The 23,307-nt window shown below is 45.5% G+C and overlaps 2 long non-coding RNA genes across 3 annotated transcripts in view; both read left to right on the forward strand.

Annotated features, from left to right (window-relative positions):
* The window catches only part of LOC307216487, a 302,624-nt gene that overhangs the window by 32,078 nt on the left and 247,239 nt on the right, over positions 1-23,307 (forward strand). The gene's annotated exons all lie outside the window — the stretch shown is intronic.
* LOC307216170 lies at positions 19,055-22,095 on the forward strand. 2 transcript variants are annotated; one of them, XR_013838971.1, is made up of 2 exons: positions 19,055-19,410; positions 21,677-22,095. It is a non-coding gene; the product is annotated as an uncharacterized lncRNA (long non-coding RNA). The 2 variants fall into 2 exon arrangements; XR_013838972.1 differs by lacking the exon at positions 19,055-19,410 and adding an exon at positions 19,429-19,628.

Genomic DNA, 23,307 nt, shown 5'->3' on the forward strand with positions numbered 1-23,307 from the left:
AATGAATGATAATACAATACTAGCATGAGAAAGGCGCAGAAAAGATTACTGTGGCCATAGCAGGGTAGGGAATAAGTGATCTCAGTAAAATAAGGCTAGCTACTGGGGCTGTGTGTGCCGCCACCCCCATCTAACTCAGGGCTCAATCAATACTTTGGGGTGTCCCCAAACAAGCCTGGAATGATCTGGGGCCCACCTGCTCCACACCTGGACCCCAAATCAAATCACAGAACCTCACACAGTGTTTAACTGGGGTTTAAAACTGTGGTTAAACATGCTGTCGAGGGGAGGGGGGTAGAAAAGATGTAGGCAGTCTGCCTGCATCTCCTCCTCTCTTCCCCACCCATGCACATTTAATTACAGTTTTACTATGGTTACCAGACATCTCCGTTTCCCGGGGACAGTCCCCAGATTTACAAATCTGTCCCCGGACAAAATCCGTTCCTGGAATGTCCCCGGATTTCATTTAATGTCCCCAGATTTATATTTTAAGTGTTGTAGATTTATTAGTAGGGAATGAATGCTGCGTGATTGGTTCAACGGCACAAAGTGCATCATATGGAGACTTCCGGCAAGGCAAAATGGCGGGTGCCATGGCAGCAAGCAGCTCTTGTAGCCAGCCAGAGCCAACTGCGCTACCAGGCTGGTTCCGGGCTGCTGAGACTGCCGCTGCCTCCGCCACTGCCAAGGGGGAACTGGGGACGCCCGATGCATCAACTGGGGGAACCTCTGACACACACACACCCGTATGACCCTAATCGAGCTGGGAGCGAAAGCGACCGGCCACCTGGCTGACTGCCCAGTGGCGCTTCAGGGCCAGGAAAACCCCGGAGCCGACATAGGGAGGAGAAGGAAGAGAGAGAAAGAGGAAAAAGGAAAAAGAGGGAAGCCCTGATGCGCCGCTACTGCCGCTGAGGAAGAAAGGTAGGAGAGCACTGGGAGGGCAAGGACACGTGGTCGAGTCTAGGCCCAACCTGAGCCTACTCCATGGTGGCTAGCACTCCAAGAGAGCAGGCCGGGGCCCAGAGGAAGGCCGTGTGACAGCAGAGACCACAGAAGAGAAGATATTACTTCTTAATTTAAAAAACAAAACTATTTTAATAACTTTTTTTTTCTCTTTTCAAAAAAAAATGTGTCCCTGGATTATTTGTAAAAAAAATCTGGTAACCTTATTTTAAACCCTAATTAAACACATTCTTGGTAGGAGGGAAGACAGTTCAGGCAAGCCACCTATGTCTCCTTCATCACCACCCTCTTCGCCATCCAACCATTCCAGGGGGACCCAATCCTTCCCGGGGTCATCTGGGGCTTCCTTAACCCACCCTGGCTGCATTTTTGGTCACCCCAATATCAGCCTGACTCAGTGTGGGATCTGGAATTCAGCCAGAATAGTTGCATGGCCCTAGCGAACATCAGTGTTGCACTAGAGGTCTTCTGCTTGTGCAACAAGACTTCATCTACCTCTTGTCCCTCCTGCAGCCCCCAAGAACCCCCAAAGTGTGCTCCATAGGGTTTCTCCAACCCTCCACACTTTGAGGGCACATGGAGGACTGCAGTGGGAAAGATTATGAAGTCCCATTGCATGAGCAGAAGTTTCTTCATGCAGCGCTGGATTCTAATGTCAATGATGATGTCATTGCTGTTTCGTTTATATCCCACCTTTCCTCCAAAGAGCTCAAGGTGATGTACATGATTCTCCCTCTCTCCACTCACAACAACCTTTTGAGGTAGGTTAGGCTGAGAATCTGTGACTGGCCCAGGTCACCCAATGAGCCTCATGCTTGAGTGAGGATTTGAACCCTTGTCTTCCAAGTCCTGACAGCCTAATCACTGCACCACAATGGCTGGAACCATTTATAGCATGTCTTTCTACTGCTAAAGGGATCTTATGCATGTTCCTGTCATGCTAGTTCAGTAAAACAGTGAGAATCCCTGAGAAGTTTCTGAGAAACCCAGAGGAATTCAGGAATGCTAGAAATATGGTTTAAAGAGTATTGTGATCCAGAACTACACTAAGCACATTGAACTGTTGATAGACTCGCCTGAAGGCAGACTGCAGTCCATTCTTGCTCACAGACTCAAGAGGAACACAATCCCTTACAAACCCCTATTGTTGCCCCGGGCCCTATAACCTTTCCATTAGGAGCAAAAACAGTTCCAGGCTCTCCTTTTTCAGAATCTCAGTCTCTCCTGAATGCTCAGCTGGTAGAGGGCTTTTAATTCAGATACATAACCGACAAAAAGGTCAGATGCATAGGTGATATGTAAAGCAGTGTGAGTTACACATTAACTCTTGGGGAGCTTGTGTCGGTGTAATTTAGATGCACAAAGGAGCCAGCATTGTGATCAATGCCAAGCATTCTATCTGGCAGCAATCGCAGGGCTCGCACAGTGTGTGTTGTGTTGTTCATCTGCACTGCCCTGTTGTGTAACTCGACCCCCAAACATCTGCACATTTGCAATGCTGATCTGCATTAGAGGTTGTAATTCGCTGCACCTTACTGGCTGTCCTAGAATCTTTGCTTGCACAACCCACTCAAGAATTATCACAAGGGGGGTACTATTCTTGATTATCCACTGTTGGAATTCATCTTCGTATCAATTTCTTTGTAGTGTTTCTGAAGGCTGTGTACAAGACTCAAGCATCATAATGGTGATAACCTAGAGGTGGTGGAAGTCAACCAACATATTTCCAAATGAATAGTTGAAGGGAATTGCACAACTTTCTCGCAACACGTGGCTTTAAGGATGAAAGCAGTGTGGTAAAAAATTGCCCTTCCCCACAAAAAAATTGTATGTTAATTAAACTGAGTACCCTGGCAAACTGAACCATTCTTCCCACAAATCTATATACAGTCATACCCTGGATCCCAAACACCCTAGAACTCGGATGTTTTGGCTCCTGAACACCACAAACCCAAAAGTGAGTGTTCTGGTTTGTGAACGTTCTTTTGGAACCCGAATGTCTGACGGGTTTGGAACCACAGCGTCTGATTGGCTGCAGGAGCTTCCTGTAGCCAATCAGAAGCCGTGATTTGGTTTTCAAACGTTTTGGAAGTTGAACGGACTTCCGGAACAGATTCCGTTCAACTTCCAAGGTATGACTGTATCCAACATTTCTATTTGCTCAATACACTGCTTCGCTGTTCCAGGGGTTCTGAGGTGACTTACCAAAAAATTATGGCAATGCTTGTGGTAGTGGGCTATTAATAGATTCTAGAGACATTGAAAGCTCATGTAGGTGCAGGGGCCATTCAGAAGGGACAATTCACAAAATCACATTGACGTGGTGATGACAAAGCAAAAGAAATAACTCTACCTGCTTCTGACAGGTGTCAAGAATGCTGCTGAGTACCTGTTGGGCTCAGCCCACAAGTCAAAAGTTTTCTAAAAGGGACTGAGCCAGCTCCTCTAGACAAGCATCAGCGACACATTGGGAAATTGTGGTGATGCTACCAAGACATGTAATTACCTGTTCTGCAATACAAATCAAGCCTCTTTCTAAATTCTCATATGTAAAACAAGCTCCGATTCCAATAGGTCTCAAAATGGTAATATGTTCATAATTAAAAACAAGATTCATTACCCATAAAGGACTCTTTGTTTGTGTCTGCACAGCTGACATGACCAAGCAGCTGTCATCAGGTGGCATTATCCGCCATCAAGGAACATGCTCAGATGTTGTGTACATACTTAACTGTTTGGTCACTCAAAGAAATGGCACTGTCTGCCATTGGCACCTGCTTTGAATGGTTTTACTTTAACCCTTTTGTTCCTTTTTCCTAAATCAATTCATTTAAAAGTTTGGATCCAAACCAGAAACACCCAATTTTGACAGAGGAACCAGGTATGTTAATCTATCCAAGGCAGCGGTTATGATGGAGCAGATGTATTTGACACTGCTTCTGGTGCCTCTTCCCTCACAGCCACTGTCTCTGCCTGCAGTTCCAGTTTGTAATGCCATCAGTTTGTAAACAAGAGACATGTGGCCTCAGGATACACCTGTCAGAAAAGGAGCAATGCATTAAGCACACCATGTTGCCAAGGTGTCCCCAATTAACACACATGCACTAATGATATGACCATGGTTTGGGTGTTCTTTTTAGGTGGCTTTCAGTTTAGTATTCTCTTATTTTAATGATGAGGATTATTTTTATTTTTACCAGTGCTGGATTCTGCAAGCTACTTTGAGTACCTCTTTGGAGAAACTTAAATATGAAAAAAAACCAACTAAGGAAAACTTTCACCTGAGCTTTCATTCACTAAGGCTTGCAAATTGTGCCTTCTTCTAATTGCCATGGGGGTCACCCATCTCTTTTTTAAAAAATTAATAAGCGTGATCTTCACACCAAAAACATCAAGCTAATTGTAGCTCAATCATCTGACCACCATCATGCCACAATTATGTGAATTGTCCCTAAATCCAAGCAGGATCATGCCAGGTGTGAGCACCAATAAGCAAGGGAAGCAGGTGATAACTGATGTCCAAATTCTGGACTCAGAATCATAATCAGACACAAGAATTTAAACAGGGAGAAGGGATGGGGACTAACCAGGCTGATGCTTGTAGGTGAACAAAAAGGAGAGAGACCAAGTACGTGTGCTTCCCACCTTCTCCTATTAAGAATCCAGGTCCAAAGTTATAATAGAACTAGAACTCTCTTGCCAAGTGTGTATCAGTGCTCTACAACAAATATATCCTTATAAGATCTCATACCATTGACTTCAACTGGATAGAGCCCTGTCCTTTAGGTTCAAACCTACATAAAGTAGATGGAAGGATGGATTTGTCAGCATTTGAAATTTATGCAGTGGTGTACATTTAGAAGCTTACTGAACCACATGGTACAGAACACAGCAGTGCAGTGTAAATCACTCGGGAGCCTAAGAACCTTCCTGTACCTTTTAATTATTTCATTGCAAGTTTCTAGCCTTCCAGGCTGCTGAGAAAAGACTGAATGCCTTCAGGAAATAACTGCTCAAGGCTCAGAAACTAATGAGTCAGGAGGACAGAACTTCTAAATGCAGCTCATTAGATATCCATTTTGTTACCTACCCCACGTTCTTTAATCTGCACCTCTGCTTCTTCAACAAGATCTCTGTGTAGTTTATAATTCCATTATCACTCTGTGGCAGGGATGGGAAACCTTTGGCCCTGCAGATGTTGTTAGACTCCATCTGCCATCAGTCCTAGACAGCATGGTCAATAGGCAGGGAAGATGAGTTTGTAGTACAACATCTGGAGGGTCACAAGTTCCCTATCCATATGCTGAATGGCAGAAAGTGGGAAAGGAAGGGAAAGGAAGAGCAATTTCTTTTGAGAATCTTTGCTTTCATTTCTAGGGAAACAAGATTCTGTCCAGTCCTGAAGGCTAACGCGGGGTATGGAAATGTGGCCAATGCCCAGTGAAGGCTCTGGATGCAGAAGGGGTCTGAGATGGAACAAGACTGCTATGGCACAGGACTTTGGTGCCACATGCAATTCGCACCATACATAGCAGGACCAGAATGAAATACGATGAAATGTTGCAAGACTGCACTCCCTAAGCTAATCAAGCACCCAAAAATTGAAATCAAGTTGATTTTCATCAAATTTTATTTTCTTGCATTTATTTCTCTCCTTTCTTCCATTGTGGAATCCAAGGTTCCCAGGAGGTATCCCAACCAAGCACTGTCCAGTCCCAGACCTCCTTAGCTTCACCAAGGTGGCAGCTTCATATGACTTCAGAAAATAAAGGTTTGAATGTCACTTTTAACAGGCACAGGTGCCTTCTTTGGAGAGACACACCTGTTCCTCAAGACTGCAAAAATGAAAAAGTGAGAGGTCAAGAAGGGAAAACAAGTGATATAGTCCACCACAGTGGTAGACCCATTACTCATACTTTAGTGTTAGTGCATCATTCTGCCTTGATCACCCTCACTTTCAAGGCTTCTTCTAAAGAGGCCTGATAATTTGCTATTGCAAGGCTCTGATTTCTGTACATCTCTGGCCTTTTCTGTTTGCATTTTGAAGGTGGTGATTTCTAGCAATTGCTGCTATGATTTCTCATTCATATTCCTGGGAGGAAATCCTGAGCTGTTCTTCTCAGAATTGTTCTGACTCCTCCCTTTCTATCCTAATGAGCACAATACAGTTATACAACTGCATGCAGCAAGTATGGAAACAATGAAACCCATATGTGCAATTTGTTCATGAATTTGGCCTTTAATTCAAAGAAGCCTGCTGAGAAGCAGAGAGAAAGAAAGAAAGAAAGAAAGAAAGAAAGAAAGAAAGAAAGAGAGAGAGAGAGAGAGAGAGAGAGAGAGAGAGAAAGACCCTTGGAGGGAAAATATAAAAGCAATGACCATGAGCATTTCTCAAAGCAAGCTACCCATATAGCAAATGAAAGAGTAAGATGGCCTTGATTTTCTATCACTTGGCATGTATGTTATTATTTATTAAATTTACATCCCACCTTTACTCCAAAGGAACTCTCATCTTGTCTCATCTCTTCACACTCTTTCGCTCATAGCCCTTTTCCCCCTACTGACTGACCCAATGTTGTTGTTAAGGTCCAGCAGGAATTTTTCCTCTCCCTGCAATCCATCTTGTGTTGCTCAGCTGACGGGAACAGCTGATCATGACTGAGTGGGGCTGCACTGCAGGGAAAAGGTGCCTTCGGAGAAATTGTGGGATGGTAATAATAATAATAATAATAATAATAATAATAATAATATCATTATCTGGAGCCCTTCCCTGCCTTTTTGCTGCTCAGCTAGGCAGTGGTAGCGTATGTTGTGGGTCATGTAAGATAAGGCAGTGATCCAGAAACAGCGGAGGGGGCACAGACTGCACACTTCTAGAGAGTGACACAGCAGAAAAGTGCAGAGGTTGCCTCAACTCGAACTCATGTACAGCTCCAAATTTAAAGCTTGATAAATGGAGTTGACTGATCAGGAGGGGTGTCACTTCCCAACACAAAAACGGAATTTCTGTTCAAGTTAACAAGCCGGCTATCGCATGCTGGCAACTCAGACTAACAAACAGTCAGTTCTTGCCGTTTGAATCCCCATGACGGGGTGAGCTCCCATTGCTCGGTCCCAGCTCCTACCAACCTAGCAGTTCGAAAGCATGAAGTGCAAGTAGATAAACAGGTACCGCTCCAGCGGGAAGGTAAACGGCATTTCTGTGCGCTGCTCTGGTTCACCAGAAGTGGCTCAGTCATGCTGGCCACATGACCCGGAAGCTGTACGCCGGCTCCCTTGGCCAGTAAAGTGAGATGAGCGCCACAACCCCAGAGTCATCCACAACTGGACCTAATGGTCAGGGGTCTCTTTACCTTTACGTTGTCGTTGCTTGGTGCAACGCAGTCCACTAAAAGCCCTGCCCTGTCAGGTGGGATGTTCACTAAGAGGTTCCATTGATCCAAAATAGCAAGTAGCATCCCTCAAATGTTCCAATGCCCTTTTCAAGTCACATAAGCTAGTGACTGTCTCCACATCCTATGGCATAAAATGGCAGAAGGGGTTTATGTGTTGTGCAAAAAATACCACCTCTCTCCCTTGTATGCTCTGGAACCTACTTCTGATCAATTCCGCTGGGTTCCAAGTTCCAGTTGTTAGCGACAGAAGGCAAAGAGACTACATCATCATCCAACCTGCATTTTTCCTCCATTTTCCTGCATTTTTTTTGTTATCACATGCCAGGTGATAACAATCCAATATAATGCCTGATTGATGAACAGGTGCATGGGAGCTACATGCATGTTATGCTTACAGCCATATGTTGCTGTTGTTCGGGTGCAAGGGCTCAACAGTTCTGCAGTAGCCTCTTCCAACTGAGTCCCATGCCTTTTCCCTTCTCCATTCCTTCCCTGCACCATCCCCTTTCTCTGCATAGTATAATCAGGTTTGAAGGAAGACTATTTGTTCAGGATTCATCAAAACCTCATTATCAGACTTTCAACCTGTTCAAACAATGAATCAGTGGCAGTCCATTTGGAGATGGTTCTATGGAGCTGCAGAGCTGCTCTCCTCCTTTCTCCCGGCCCCACCTCTTATTTTGGCAAAGGCCCCATGTATTGCCGAAGCCCATCTGAAATGAAAGACACCTCCCCTCCCTCATCTTCACCCTGTTTCAATAAATCAATCCCAAATCAACGTCTCCTCCTAAGCCTCGGAGACTGACTGGGGTTTAGCCTGTGAGCTTTTCCCTCCAGACAACAATTATGGGGAGAAACATCTGAATAAACACAGGATCATTTACTTAAAGAATTGACAGACCTTCCACTTGAACTGCTTTAAATTATTTGACGCCGCTTTTTGTGTTGTTGGGGGGGTTTTCCCCCTCCATAGAAACATATAATTACAGTCATTTACCAAACTGGAGCAGGAATGGCTGTAAGGGGGGAGGAAGGAAAAGAAGCTTCAGTAGACAGACACACAGGCATTGACACAGACATGTACAAGCACATATGCACAGCATAGTTTTCTGGCGCTCTGTCCAAATAGCCACCCAACACTTCTATAATGCTGCCTTTCTTTGCTCTGGCGTTTCTTGGGCTCCTGTGGAATAAATGTGGCCACCTCTTAGATTTGCCTTGATTTTGCTTTGTGGAAGGTGCAGCATTTTCCATTAAAAACTGCATAGGAAAATAGCAATTTCCCACCCTCCAATAATTCCATTGCCTCTAAAGGTGATCAACAGAACATCATTGGGTGGGTGGGAGATATGTAAGTGTCCTTTTGTAGAAAACAAGTTGTATATGCTGTCTTGGTCCTGCAGCCCACCACCACCACAATGGACCCCCTCGCTTTCCAACATCATTCCATTGGTTTGAAATTCTGATTAGCCAGATTAGGGATGGGATTGCAAATTCAAGGTAGGGATGGGGAGAAATTTGATTCAGTTCGTGCTTAAAGGCAAACTTACGGTACCTAATACACCCTTTCCGAAACAAGATTCAAACTAAACCACAGCTGTCCTTTGAAATTCACACATCTGTGAATTTTGCAGTGCAGCTCTCCAACCAAGTAATGTGTACATAATTGCATATAGCTAAAATAAAATGTGAACTTAACACATATATGAGTGAAGTATACAAAAAAAATACATTATATTAGACAGGAAAGCTTTGCAAAACAAATGTGTCTATGGGTGCAAACCTGCATGCCGAAATGTTCATATTAGGATAAATTTGCACTCAAATGATGATGAGCTTTCATAAGATTTTGTTTAATTGCAATTTTGATGTAGAAATGAAGAAAGTGGAAAAATTAGAAACTGAGAGAAACCAAAACTGACATAGTTACACATCCCTAATTGGGAAGAACCTACAGCTGCAATCCTCAACACACCTACAAGTCATTACACTCAAACAAATGATTTACTCCTGAACACACATCCTTAAGAGACAGTGGCTAGAGGGGAAAGGAGACCATGTGTGACCCTGATTTTAAAGGGAAGGTAACTCAGCAACAAAAAGGAAAGTTAAGGCCACAGGCCTAAAAAAGTATATTGAAAGCATACCGCTTGAATTCAGTGGGACTTACTTCTGAGCCGGCATGCATAGGATATCACTGTAAACTCAGCTGGTGGCTTGATTGAGTTGGTTTAAAATGGTTTGTTCCATGGCTCTCACCAGTAGAAGCGATAGCAGTCGGGGGAAAAGAACATGGAAGAGGACTGGGTAACATACAGGAAGTTCTTAACAGGGGTGGAAGGGGAGGTTAAACTAAAGAAGTTTGAAGAAATAAGTGGAATATTAACAAGTTGGCTACAATATCACCAACTAAATGAGATATTCAAGATTGATAAGAAAAATTGTTTTACAACTCAAACCTCTCAATTAGAAAAAGACCTGCTAAAGGTAATGTCTAAAATGTATTATCATTAGAATGGCAAACAAAGGATTAAATAGTCAAATCATCAATGATACATTGCACAATAGATATAGGTCATAATATTGATATGACAGTGTGGGAAAGACTCTGGAATGGAGATTGAAAATCTACAGTGTGCTATGCATTAAAAGACAATTATATGAAGATGAGATATAGATGGTACTTAACACCAAGTATGTTGGCTAAAATGTATAAGTCTGAATCCAATATTAGATACCTTTTTCATATGTGGTGGTCCTGTAAGATTGCAACAGCTTCCTGGGAAATGATCCATAATGAATTGAAAAAAAATATTGAAAATAACCTTTGTTTAAAAAAAACCCAGAAGCTTTTCTTCTAGGTATACTCAGAGAAGAGGTGCTGAAAGACCAGAAAAAACTATGTACGCAACTACAACTGCCTGAATGATATATGCCCAGAACTGGACCCAAATAGAGACAATAGGCAATTAAAACTGATGGAATACACAGAAATGGGGAGACTTACCAGAAGATTAAGAGAACAAGATGACAGACTTTTTGTAACAGAATGGGGAAAATTTATTGAAGATGTGAAAACAAATTGTAAACAATTAAAAACGTTAGCAGGATTGATGTAAACATGAACAGTAAGAAATTTAAAGAAATTATACTTGATAAATTTGTAAAAAGGATAATTTTTGATATGCAGTAAGAAAATGATAGAAAAATAAGAAACCATAGAAAGGGAGGGAGGGAAGTTGCAGAAAATAATACTTGATTTGAGTATATTTATATCCATTGCTGAATGCAGTAAAATGGAAAAACGGAAAATATAATATTTTAAAAAATAAATAAATAAAATTGCTTGTTCCAGCTTCCACCAGTCACATTCTTCTCAATAAGACCAACATATAGCATATAACCTTAAAGACTAACAGTCATTCTAACCAAGTCCTATTGAACTCATTGGGGCTTGCTCCCAGGTAAGAAGGGTGTCTGAATCAGTTAGGCGAAGTTAGCTAAGTGAAAGAAGGTCAACGATGATTTGGAATTTCCAAGGTCAGGTTCTGTGGTTGGGAGTTTGTTGGTACCTTTGAGCAAGGCAACCCTGAAGCTCCTAAGCAGAAAGAGAGAGAGAGACCTTCCAAACAAGCTTTGATCACCACTGAGCTTGTCACTTATGATCCATATAGCTAAGCCATTGTCCCAGAAGTCTCCCAAGTTTGCCTCTGCTTTGCAAAGCCCAAGCACACACAAAGCCCTGCAAGAAGATAATTTCTGCTGCATCTTCATTGGAGTCATTCCTTTCCACCTGGATCTTAATCCTAGCCCAGCAGAAATTACTCCAGTGTTAACTTAGTAGTAGTAGCGGCAGTTTTCTAGAAATGGTAATTACAGTGTATAGAATGCCAGCTTTGTACAGAACACAGGTAATACTATCTGCATTGGGCACGTTTACAATCTAGGTCAGCTGAATACAAGTGAGTATCGCTCACCAGCACCTACACAGCTGTTGCTTTTTAACCACCTTCTCCCACAAACCATGTGCTCCAGATTATGAGTGATTCATGGTGGATTTCAGTGGATTTTCAGTAACAGCATTTTTTGAATGTGTGGATTGGATTGAAGACTTCAGCAGTCCTAGCTGCCTCTTGGAGTGGAAGCTGGGAATCAGCAAGTGGAAATAGTTGTGGACCAACTGATCATACAGGTGAGAGGCCAAATCCTCCCCTATTTTTCTTCAGGTTATTCCTCATCCACCTCCAATGGCACTTCACATCATACATTTAATGCACATCCCCCTACCCCAAAGAACTATGAAAACTGGGTGCTGGGATGGGTAAACTACAGTTCCCATGATTCTTGGGTGTGGTATGTGATTTAAATGTATGATGTGTGGACAGCCTTTGTCTTTTCAATATCCTAACTCTGAACAACTTTTGGATTTTCCCATAAAACTGAAGACAGGATTTTTTCCCCCATTCTTCAGTTTTATGGGAAAGTCCCAAGCATCTTTATGCATTTAAGAATGAATGGGCAGAACTTACTTCCAGCAAAAGGTCAATGAGACTGGGAGGCTAAAAGGTTGGGTTTTGCTTCTATGGGGCCTCTTTCTATGCCTCTGTGATAGTCCTGAGGAGGACACGATCCTCTCTACCATCACCAGAGTGTCAAAAAATGCTGACGTCTTCTAATAAATCAAGGACTGGACCATATATTTTCCCAATCAGAAGGTCAGCAGTATTGAATGTTGTTGCTCCCTTGACTTGAAGGAGATGCCTCCTAAAATAGCTATGCTATACTCAAAATGCCCCCAAGGTCATTAGGATCCATGTAAGAGAGGAATTTGGAGGGTGAGGAAGGACTGGGAGAGCCCCCACCCAAAAACATTTCCAAATCAAAGGAGCAGGGACCAATCACCAAGAAGTGGTGGGGCATCTCAGTCTCCTCCTCCCTCGCGTCACATGCCTATGTTCTGCTGCTACCTGTTTGTCAAAGGCAGCGGTTCTTTAGGACTCAGATAGTCAATGAAGACCACCAGTGTTTCTCTTTAACAGGTTTTATTTACAAGATGAGGAGAGTAAAGAGCAAAGCAAGAGCAAACAGACAGATCATCTTATGGTCTCCTCTGCTAGTGAAGAACCCCTTCCCTTTGGGGAAAAGACAATGAGTCAAATGCCTCACAGGCAGTTGGTGCAGCACCCAGTGGTGATAGCAAGGTCTGCATTGAGACTCCCAGTGGCCCAGGTAGGCTTCAGCCTTATATACTCTCCGGAAATGCTGGTGACACTTGATCATCTGTGTTTGAGTTCACATCCCCATGACCTGTCAATGTTTACATGTGGCAAGAAGCCAACTCCAAAGAGTTGTGATGTCCTAGATATCCCCATGCTACTTTACATGGTGCTGAGTCAGTGACATAGATCTCAGGTGGAGATGCATGGCCTCATATCTCCCACTCCATCAGTCAGCTGGCTTTCTATACTAAGTGCTGATTCCAGTAAACTGTGGTTAATTGTTACAGAGCTCTAATCTATGAAACTGCAATGGTCTAACTACAGGCAAGTGCCAATTCCAGGCCTGGGCCTGGGCCCCACTGACTGCATCCAATGGGGAAGTTATCTAGCACCACTCCTAAGTCCTCATAATACAAAGATCTTCTGGATATGTCCCAAGACAACCTCCATGTATGGAACTGGATAGGAGCATGCCTCTTGCTTGGTACTGCACACACTCACCTGCCTGATGTTGCTCCCAGGCGCTTCAGGAACAGGTCAGCTCCATCCACATTTAAACTGCAGTGGCTTTGTAGGCAACAACAGGCTATCTAATCTGAAGTTGTTAAGTCCAGCCCACTTCCCTAAAATTGAAGGAGGTGGACCATTTGCATCCCACAATCAACAGAATAGCATCATATTGAGACTCCCAATGATATGCGCCAGAGACTTTGACAGTACAATCCTATGCATTTCTACTCCAAAGCAAAACTCAAATGAATTTATTCCCAGGGAAGTGTATATAGGATTGCAGCCTAAAGTTACTTTGCCCCCCAGAGGCATAAAAGAAGGAATACTGTCATTCAATTTATGCAAATTCCAATGGAGGGGTTGGCTGGAGTCAGAGTGCAATCCCAGGAGAAGCTTATAAATGTGCTTAACACATCAAGTGCTTAACACACCAAGAAGGCAATTCTACAATAAATAATAATAATTTATTATTTGTACCCCACCCATCTGGCTGGGCTTCCTCAGCCACTCTGGGAAGTTTCCAACAAAGATTAAAAATACATTAAAATGTCACACATTAAAAACTTCCCTAAACAGGGCTGCCTTCAGATGTTTTCTAAATGTAAGGTAATTGTTTATCTCTTTGACATCTTGTGGGGCATTCCACAGGGTGGGCGCCACTACCAAGAAGGCCCTCTGCCTGGTTCCCTGTAGCTTTGCTTCTCTCAGTGAGGGAACCGCCAGAAGGCCCTCAGTGCTGGACCTCAGTGTCCGGGCAGAATGATGGGGGAGGAGACACTCCTACAGGTATACTGTGTCAAAGCCATTTAGGGCTTTAAAGGGTAGCACCAACACTTTGAATTGTGTTCGGAAACCCCAGGTGTGAGTCTCACAGAGTTCAACTGCTGCGTTCAAGTTGTCATTCTGAACACCCTTAAAGCACAATCTTTATTAACAAGTCCCACTAAATTCAGTAAACTTATGTGGCTTACTCACAAGTAAGTCTGCTTGGGCTTCAATAGAATTAACCCTCACTGAAATCCACTGAGTAAAAACAAGAATATTTTTATTTATTTTTTATTTTTTAATTTGCAAGCCTGTTGGGATGCAGGTTCAGTAGGACTATAATTTAGGATTGGAAAAATCTAAATCCACTGCACGTTTACGTGGAAATAACCTCTATTGTGTTCAATGGGGTTTATTTCCAAGAAACTGTGGCTGAGACTGCAACCTCGTGCTACACCTGACACAGTGAACTTTCGGAGTCAGTAAACATACAGTTGGATGGGACTATACATTTGGTTGTGGGCTCCCACTTCACTTGAATCCCACCGACCTTAAGACCTCCAGCACTTTATTCTCTGCAGTACATATTCGGATTCTGTTTTTCCCATACCATAACAGAGTATTTCTTCCAGACGCTTGGAACCAGCAGCTGGTTTGGGGCCTCTTGACGTTCATCAGCAAGGGTAAATATTGTGGCTCTTGGCGGACGAGGAAGGGGTGGAGAGTTCAGGTTTAAAAAAAATAATAGAGGCACAAACCTCACTTCTTCTCCCTCCCCCAGCACCACACACCATTCTTCTGCGCACACTTAATTTAGGAAAAAGCACAACACATTAAACGCAGTGGGACTTACTTCCACGTAAACGTGCATAAGATTGGGCTGCAAGAGGGAGCTGAGAAAGCAGGATCCCAAAGCTTAAATGTTTTTTTTTTTTAATAAAAAAAATCCAACGGAGTTTTGTTTTCCCTCCCACTGGATACGACCAAAACAACCTTTCTGAGAGAGGTTTACGGTTTGGGTTGAATTTCGCCCGCAAGAGTAAGGAACACCAACCTGCCAAGTAAAATAACAGCGATTAGCGAGATTATGAATGGAACTCGCCGGGGAGTTTTATCTGGGAATCTCTCTCTCTTTGGAGTCCTCGAGACTGCTGTGTCTTCTCTGGCTCTAGTACCTACTGCGATCAAATGCTAGAATAATAAGCAGAACGCTCTCCTTTCCCTCTTTCCCCTCATTCTCGAGGAAGAAAGTCAAGCCCTGTGGTTTTGCTTTCTAAACAGAGCCCCCTCCCCTGAAAAGTTTGCTCAAATAATGAGCGAGCTAGATGAATGAGATCCAGATTCCCAGGACCGTCTGGAAATGCCCTGCCGCCTTCTTTTGGTGAGCCAAGCAAGCTCAGGCCACGGGCCCGCGGACAGCTCTCCCCTTCCGGGACACGGCTTCACCTCTCCAAACCCACCTCCTCCTGCGCTCAAGCCAGGTGCGCAACCGGATCTTTACCCGAAAGCGAGTCTGAAAACCCGACGACCCGCCACCAGGACTCACTCGTGAGGAAGTCCTATTGAGTGAAGCGGAACCTACTTCCGTGGAAGCGTGCGTAGGATCCGGCTCTGCGCCTTTAGTTCATTTCCACGGGGTTTCCTTCCGATGAAGTGCGCTTAGGGCTTCGTCTCCACAGCACATTTACGCGCGCGGAAACGTCGTTCCCACGGCCACACACGGGAATCGAAGGGAGGTGGGCGGCACTGCTTACTTGGGTGTAAGCCCCATTAAAACCCACCGAACTTGCCGCTGCAGTATTTGACGAGGCTGCCGGACTTGGACCAGTTACTATGACTGATCTCCTGCAGCTCCCCCTCAACTGTAGTCATATCTAGGATTTTCTCTTTTGTCCCCTCCGCCATCCCCCCCTTTTTTTCTTATTATCCATACAGTGAAGAACCGGAAAGCTTGCTTGCTATTTTGCAAGGCTTTCGTTTATCCTAATAAAGGTATTCCTTTACTGATGCTTGGGGGAGGGGGTCTTTCCTCTCCTCTACCATCTTCTTTTTTAAAAGGCCCCATATTTTAAAAAAGTCTTTCATCTCTACATTCCTCAGCATTCACGTGAACTAGGGGGAGGTAGACTATTTAGAGCAAAAGTACAAAAGTGAGAGGGGAGGAGACCGTGTTGGAGAAAAAAATGTTAAGATTTCCCCCCCGTTTTCCTTTCAACGTCTTTCCTTGCTCCTATGCAATTATCTCCGTTATATGGGACCTTATTCTGGTCTCTTGTTTCCCACCCCGTATGCTTGGCAGAACTTTCCAACGCAACTTCTTCCTGTCTTTTGGTGCGAATTGCTCCTGAATATTTCTTCCATAATTAAGATCAGAGCAGATTACGATCTCTCGGCATGGAAATCTTTAAAAAAATAAGTTTCTTCAGTGCAACCTCGTCGCCTTCAACTCAGCCTTCTTTTAAACTTGTTGCCACCCTTTGCACATTTTCCCTATGTTAAACCAGGCTTGACCCTAAGGGCAACTACTCCAGAGTAAATGCATTCAAGGTTCTGGTATGTTAGAAAAACCCCTCCCCTCCCCCACCATGTGGTTTGAGGAACATACACCGATTTGCTAGGAAGTTTGAGATCTACGTGGAGAAACGCGTCGAAAGGATGTGAGAATCGCCACTGAATGAGGTTTTCGAGCGCCAGGTCTGTGCCTGCGCTCATTTGATAAGCAGGAATTGAAAACCTTTGGTTCAGGGGTGGGGCGAGTGGCACGGGCTTCCTTTACAGGCCAATGACTAATTTAAAGCACATTAAAGGTCATCAATGAAAACCAACAAACGGCAAGAAATTCAAGAGTTAGGAGCGAAACATTTCTCTTCTCCTGCCTTATTTACATGGGTCCTGGCCCAGGAACCCTACAACAAAATATTTTGCGGATAGAAAATTTCATGGGATACGATGCAGCCTAAGTGAAATGCCATGGGGTGGGCTGGGGAATGAAAGGCAAGTTTAGGCTGCAATCCTCCGCTCACTTACCTGGGAATAAACCCCACTGAACTAAGAGCGGCTTAAGTTCTCAGGAAGCATTATAGGATTGCGCCACTATTCTCTCCGGGTATAATCGAATGGATCCCGACCGGTTTCATTGTGGCTGGATCGAGCCCATTGGGTCCACCGGGAATGAGCAGAGGCAGCCTGCTCACACGCCCCATAAGTGGCAGCTTGGGTCAGCCTCTCAAAGCATTTGCTGTGGGTCAGCCCCCCCCCCCCCCAAAAAAAAAAAACTAGAACGGCTCTTTTGCGTTCCCAGCTCCCCGTGTTAATGAACGATTGATCTGAATTAATGTTGCTGGCTTAAAAAATGTGGGGTAGGCAAGTTCCGCAGAACTAAAAACAGCCAAGACGTGGCCACCTTCCCTTCTCTCCCACCACGACTTCAAGTTGAATTTCCAAAACCTTTCTCCTTCGCTCCGCTGCATCTTCGACGAAGAAAGCAGAACTCCGAAAAAGAAAGGCATTCACAAACGACCCAAAGAGAGAAAAGAACCAGTCTGGAATGCCCACTTTCCCCCAAAACTTTGCAAGCTAGTGGATCGGCAGTTGCTCAAAGTCCCACACCCCAGACCCACCCCCCTCGCCCTTGTGGGCCGTAGGATGGCCCTTAAGGCGCCCCTCAGCGGCCGGCGGACGTTGAGAGGCTCCTTTTAGTCCTCCTCCCCATTTCAAAGAAGCTTCGCTGATCTTTCATTGTCCTGGTGGAAAGGAGAAGAAAAGAAACATACGCACAACATTCCGACGGGGAGGGGGCGCCTGGTACCTCCAGCCTTTGATGTTGATTAAGGCTTTTTGCAAGGAAATAAATAACAGTTCAGGGTGGGACGGGCGGACCGGACTGAGAAACCTGGAAGATGTTTGAGCCTTAAAGCGCACCGACCACGTGCAAAATTCTCTTTCTCAGAGCCAAGTAACATAAATGAGAAGCTCCTGGACGGCTAAGCCTGACCGTCTGGAAGACTCTCACTTTCTCTCCTAAATTAGAGATGGGAGAAGCAGAGCGACGGGGTGGCCGGTACCTTTCCGGTAGAATTTCCTGCTAGGCTAGTGGTAACAAACCAGCGAATAACTTTTTTCCCCTCTTTAAAGCCCCAAAGGAGGACATGATATGAATGTCTAATAACCCCAACAGAAAATTCCCTATCTCATTTGATATTTGGTGCTAGGCAGAAGCTAGCCTTCGTAAATAATATACAAAGTAAGAAACCTAATCCAGCCGGCTAGAATGTTTAATTCATCATTATGCGAACTAATTGGAAGGTGATTATATGGTAATTGCTCATTAGTGGTGTATATTTATCGCTGTACCTTATGTCAAGGCCATGGGAATTGTGTAGAGTCTGTTCTCTCATTTCAAGATCAGTTTCAGAAGCAGGCCGGATCAAGTGTGTGTGTGTGTGTGTGTGTGTGTGTGTGAGAGAGAGAGAGAGAGAGAGAGAGAGAGAGTTTGTTTCCTTTTTCCTGACGTCAGGTCCAGCCAAGTGCAATGGAGAGCTGAGCTATAAATATTAGCTGGTTTTCCCCAGACAGGGAAGGGAAGGCAAGGCTGGAAGGCCTGGGGCTGGGGCGGGTCACCCCCTCAAAAAAAAAAAAAAGGCCCTTCGGGGGATCCTGACAGCGACTGAAACTGCTCCAACAAATACGTTGCAATGGACATCAAGGATAAGACCCCTCTGCACTCGGAATGTTGATCAACACCGGCGCGAGAGAAAGGTTGCGGAGGGGAAGAGGCGAAAGGGAGCAGCCCAAGTGATGGGGGAGTTGGTTAGGAGGCGGATTCTCCTTCAACCGCTAGGGATGGGGGGCAAAGCTGGAGGAGGAATCGACGCCTGGGAAATCCTGTCTCTGCATGAGTGGGATGAGAACAGAGTGAAAGTGACTGGCCAGAGTCAGTGAATGAATGAAAATTATGTTAATTGTAACCATACAGCCAAAGAAGGGGAAGGTGTCAATGAAGAAATTATCTATCTATATATGGAAAGATTGGCTGCTGTGAATGAGAAACAGCTGGATGAGTGGAGATTCCTAAACTTTTAATGGAGAAGTCTCGTTGGTTTCAGGTGAACGCCTGCTTGCGGGTTAGAAGAGAAAATCCTGCAGTTAGAATATCAAGATGAGGACCTGCCCGGTTTCCCCACACTGTTTTAACCCTTCCTTTAAAAATATGCCTTTAAAGTACTTTAAAGAACAGCCCAAGTCCCAGCACTCAAATAAGGCTGCTGTTCCGCAAACAGACGATGACCAAAGAAGGTGATAGAAGTCCGTGGATTTCTCCCCAAACAACGCTCAAATGCGCGTCAGGTGCTGATGTGGCGAGAGCCTCTCCCAGACCAGAGACTCGTCCGAGCCGTGTTGATTTGGAAAAGAAAAGGCTTTTGTGAGCTCACGGGTCAGCCAGGCACCTGCCGGCGTATTAAATTCAGGCGAGGCGTCAAATGACAGCCGCCTCTTTGACACTCTCCCCTCTGCACTTCAGGTTAGAATTTTCCAAGGTACCAGGCAGCACCCAGGTAAGCCAAGAGTTGCGTCCTGGGCCTATGGCGACCCTAAACCCACCTATTTACACGCATCGCTCCTTGATTTCGCTCCTATTCCTTTCCCAGAAGACTTCCGTGCATTCTTGAATTCGAAGCACGTGGGAACCTCCCTCCCCCCCCCCGTCGTTTTCAGGGAAACTTGTTATCAAGTATGCTCCGATCCTAGGTAGATTTATTCAACAGAAATCAAAGTAAGTCCGACAGCTTTTCCTCCCATTAATTTCAAGGGGGCTTGCCCGATCCTTCTAACCCACTTATGTCCTTGTAAGCCCACATTCGTACCAGCGAACACGGTACGAATCCGGTTTAAGTCTCAGGAGGAAGCAAGCTCCTTTGATTAGCGCACGCTGTGACAATCAGTTTATGAAATCGGCTTAAGTGATTTGCAGATCGAGCTTCTAGGAACATTTATCCCTTCCTTGAACAGCTTTTACTTGGAAGCAGGCCCCCACTGTAAGTGGAACTTCATTCCGTGGAAAGTGAGCTTGGAGAGATGGCCCACTTGGAAAGCCCATCATAGGGAGACTTACCTCTGAGTAAAAGGTACTGTACATAGAAGAGGACTGCACGTTGTTCAATTTCCTGTTTCAGACTGAAGGGTGTCAAAACTTCACTCCTCAAGCCACTTACGCCAAAGATATTGGGCATAAGCAAATGATTGACATCCCAGATCCTTTACACGTTTACCTGAAGGTAAACGCCAGGGATGTTCAAGAACTTTGCTGTCATTCCTCAGGTGGCGGTGAGAGACTTAACAGCGAGTTTAAGAAGCTCTGGAGTCCCAGCCAATCTAAAAGGGAGAATTAGTATATTGGCCAAAGCTGGAGGGGGTCCTGGGATCCGCTCTGTGCTGTTTGACATCTCGCTTCCCTGGCTCAAGCGATAATCACAAAAGGCCAATTAAAAGCCCATTGCCTCCGATTAATCAGACCTTTCGCTTTCAAGTGCTGCTTCTCTTCCCTCCGCGCTGCGCTTTAATGGCTGAGAGTGTCCTAGCAGGGCAAGCTCCGGCAAGGAGCGAGGTTATTGCTCGGGGTCACCAGGTCCTCTAAACTCCGACTTCCACGGCGCAGCGGGGGCTATTTGGAGAAGTAAATCAATTGATATATGATGAGCTCTAAGTAGTTATGAAACACTGGAGGGGAAAGAGGGGAGAGCGGCGGGGCTGGATCAATGGGATGGGCGCGGGAAGAGGCGAGCCGAGCTTCCCGTCTCATTTCCTAACCTCACGCCTAAGCGATTCGCCTTTGGGGCTGGGGGCGAAGATCATTCATTACCCAGAGGTGACCGGCCAGCGCGCTCCGAGAAACTGAGCGCTTGGGAGATGTCGGTCCTGGCTCTCTGCACACGCTACGGAACATCTCGTTTACTTCCGAGAAAGCAGGCGGAAATGAAAGGAAAGGAAACTGAAATGAAAGGAAGCCCCACATTAGAATCCGGAGTCGTCGTCCCCCCCCACACACACAAACGATTCTGGGACCGACAGAGTAAAGCCTAAATCAACAGTGGCTCTCCAGAACCCAAACCACAAAAGACTAGGGAACAAAGGTGTTTCCACACCGGAGGCACCTTAACACGTGTTCATGGGAGTGAACCCATTAAGTGCAGGCATAGAATCGTTGGAAGGGACTCCAGGGTCATCACAGCATCATAGAATCGTGGTTTTGGAAGGGATCCAAGGCTCATCTAGTCCACCCACTCTCAGCTAAAGCATCCATAACATATTGGGGCTCGAACTCACGATCTGAGAGAGTCTCCTGCTCTACCGACAGAGCTACCCCAGTCGCCTGAGCCTAGGCATGTGTACTAGGGAATAAGTCTCTTTGAATTGGGTGAGGCTTCGTCCCAGAGACCCGCGTATGCGTCGGTCTGCAAGCAGCTGAACTTCCAAGCACATACGGTTTTCCGGTCGGATCCCACTCTGACGTGCTCACCTCATAGCAAGGCATACCCAAATGAAAGGGAATCAGTCTGGGATCGCGATCCTAACCTCTGCCGCTCATTTATGGATTTTATTTTTATTATAATCACAAACATTCACATTCTTTGCCGCAAAACAGGGCTCTGCCTTGGTTGCAGAGTTGCCATCTCCAGCCTCAATATCGCAGGACCGTCTCTAAGCTCAAGCAAGGGGACGCGGTCAGAGTAGGGAACTTTTAATCTCAGGGTTCGTGAGTTCGAGTCCCATGTTGGGCGAAAAGATTCCCGCTTCTAACTCTACGATTCTATACTTCCTCAGATCCACGCGACTTACTCCCAGGTAAGCAAAGGTTTGCGCCACTGGGTTTAGGATCAGAGCGAGAACGGCAAAAGCTGCTGATGGGAGTGGCCTCCGTGAGATCGCACCCAGGCCTGTGTACCCAGACGACCGAAAAATATCAAGGCAGTATCCGAGATGGTCAGCGCAGGAGTTGGTGAATATCTGCGCATGCGCACAGACCCCTGGAGAAAACCCGCCACTGGGGCCTCGCAATAGCCTTTGTATACATTGTTCTGTTTCTGCAGGTATAGTTAACATCCAACCCGAGTTGGAAAATAATCGAAGTGGGAAACGCTCCATAATTCCCTCCATGCGCCCGTCCATTAGGCTGCAATCCTAAACATACTTAATATCAAGCCGCAATCCTAAACATGCATAATAAAAAGCCCTGCAAATTGGGAGTGACTTCTGCAGAAATATGTATTCGCTTGCCCTGCTAGAAGTCAGTCCACTGGAATTAACGCGAAGACTAGGGGAAGCAAGCCGGGAAGCGGAGGGTTCTGATCTAGCTTTCTCATTGACATGCTAGTTGTCTACGTGCAGGGAGCGTTAGCTTTATCTGGGAAAGCATTTAGTCGCAAGGTACACAGGTTTACCACCTCTGGGGAAACTAGGCCAGAACTTGGGAAGAACTTCAGTCTCAAAGGACAAGTCTAACTGGAGTGACAACCTGCTCAGGCTCCTTTTCACCCCAGTTAGACAGGTCTTCCGAGACTGAGGTTTGCTTCCTGGCTGACCTCTCCCGAAGCCTGTTTAAAGCACTCCAGACTTCCTAGGAAGCGCGTGTGGAAGTGGCGGGGTGGAATTCTGGGTGAACCTCGCCCCACCTCCGAGTCTAGGTCTGACGTCCCAGGAGCAACCTCTTCTGGGTCGGAAGTTGACTGGTGCACGTTTGCGCCCCAGAACGAAACCGAACCAGATCAAAGGCGCGCCCCCAAATGCAACCAAGGCCTTCAGCTGCGACCGGGGCGCCCTGCTCTGAACCTGCCCTGCAGACCGAAAAGGGAACGCGCGGACCCGACGGCGGCGCAAGACACAGGTTTTTAAGAACACACATTCGGGACCGTGGCTTGGTGATCCGAAGTAAGACGAGAATTAGCCTCACAGTATCACAAGCACGCACCACCACCCCATTCAGAAGAGAACCACGCATGCGCACTCATTTCAACTTTTTTTTTTTAAAGGAAAATCAGTGGGACGAGAAAGGAGACGTAAGGAAATAGAGGAGGGATGGAATGGGAGAGAGGCGAAAAAACAAGGTGAGCCAGAAGTGTCAACTGGAATAAAATATTGGGGGGGGGGGGCAGGTAAACCAGGCCGTGCATAATCGATCACATGACGCAGTGCACAAACACTATTTGAATGGGAATACCCATCAACTTTGTAGGGGCCCAGCCGCCACAAATATTTCCTTGTGGGGGCTGAATCCCCCACGGCCCCTAAGTGTTGGCTCCTATGAGGTGAGCTTAGTGGAAATGAAGCCCCATTTGGCTCAAGGGGTGTATAAACTGTCTGGAAGTGGATTGGGCTGTTAGTGTTTGGGTGTGTGTAAAAGCAACGAGGGCTTAGCCCCCAGTTACATCAGTGGAACCTATTTGCACGGCATTGGA

Source organism: Podarcis cretensis (assembly GCF_951804945.1).
Source record: "Podarcis cretensis genome assembly, chromosome: 5".
Classification (NCBI taxonomy): Eukaryota; Metazoa; Chordata; class Lepidosauria; order Squamata; family Lacertidae; genus Podarcis; species Podarcis cretensis.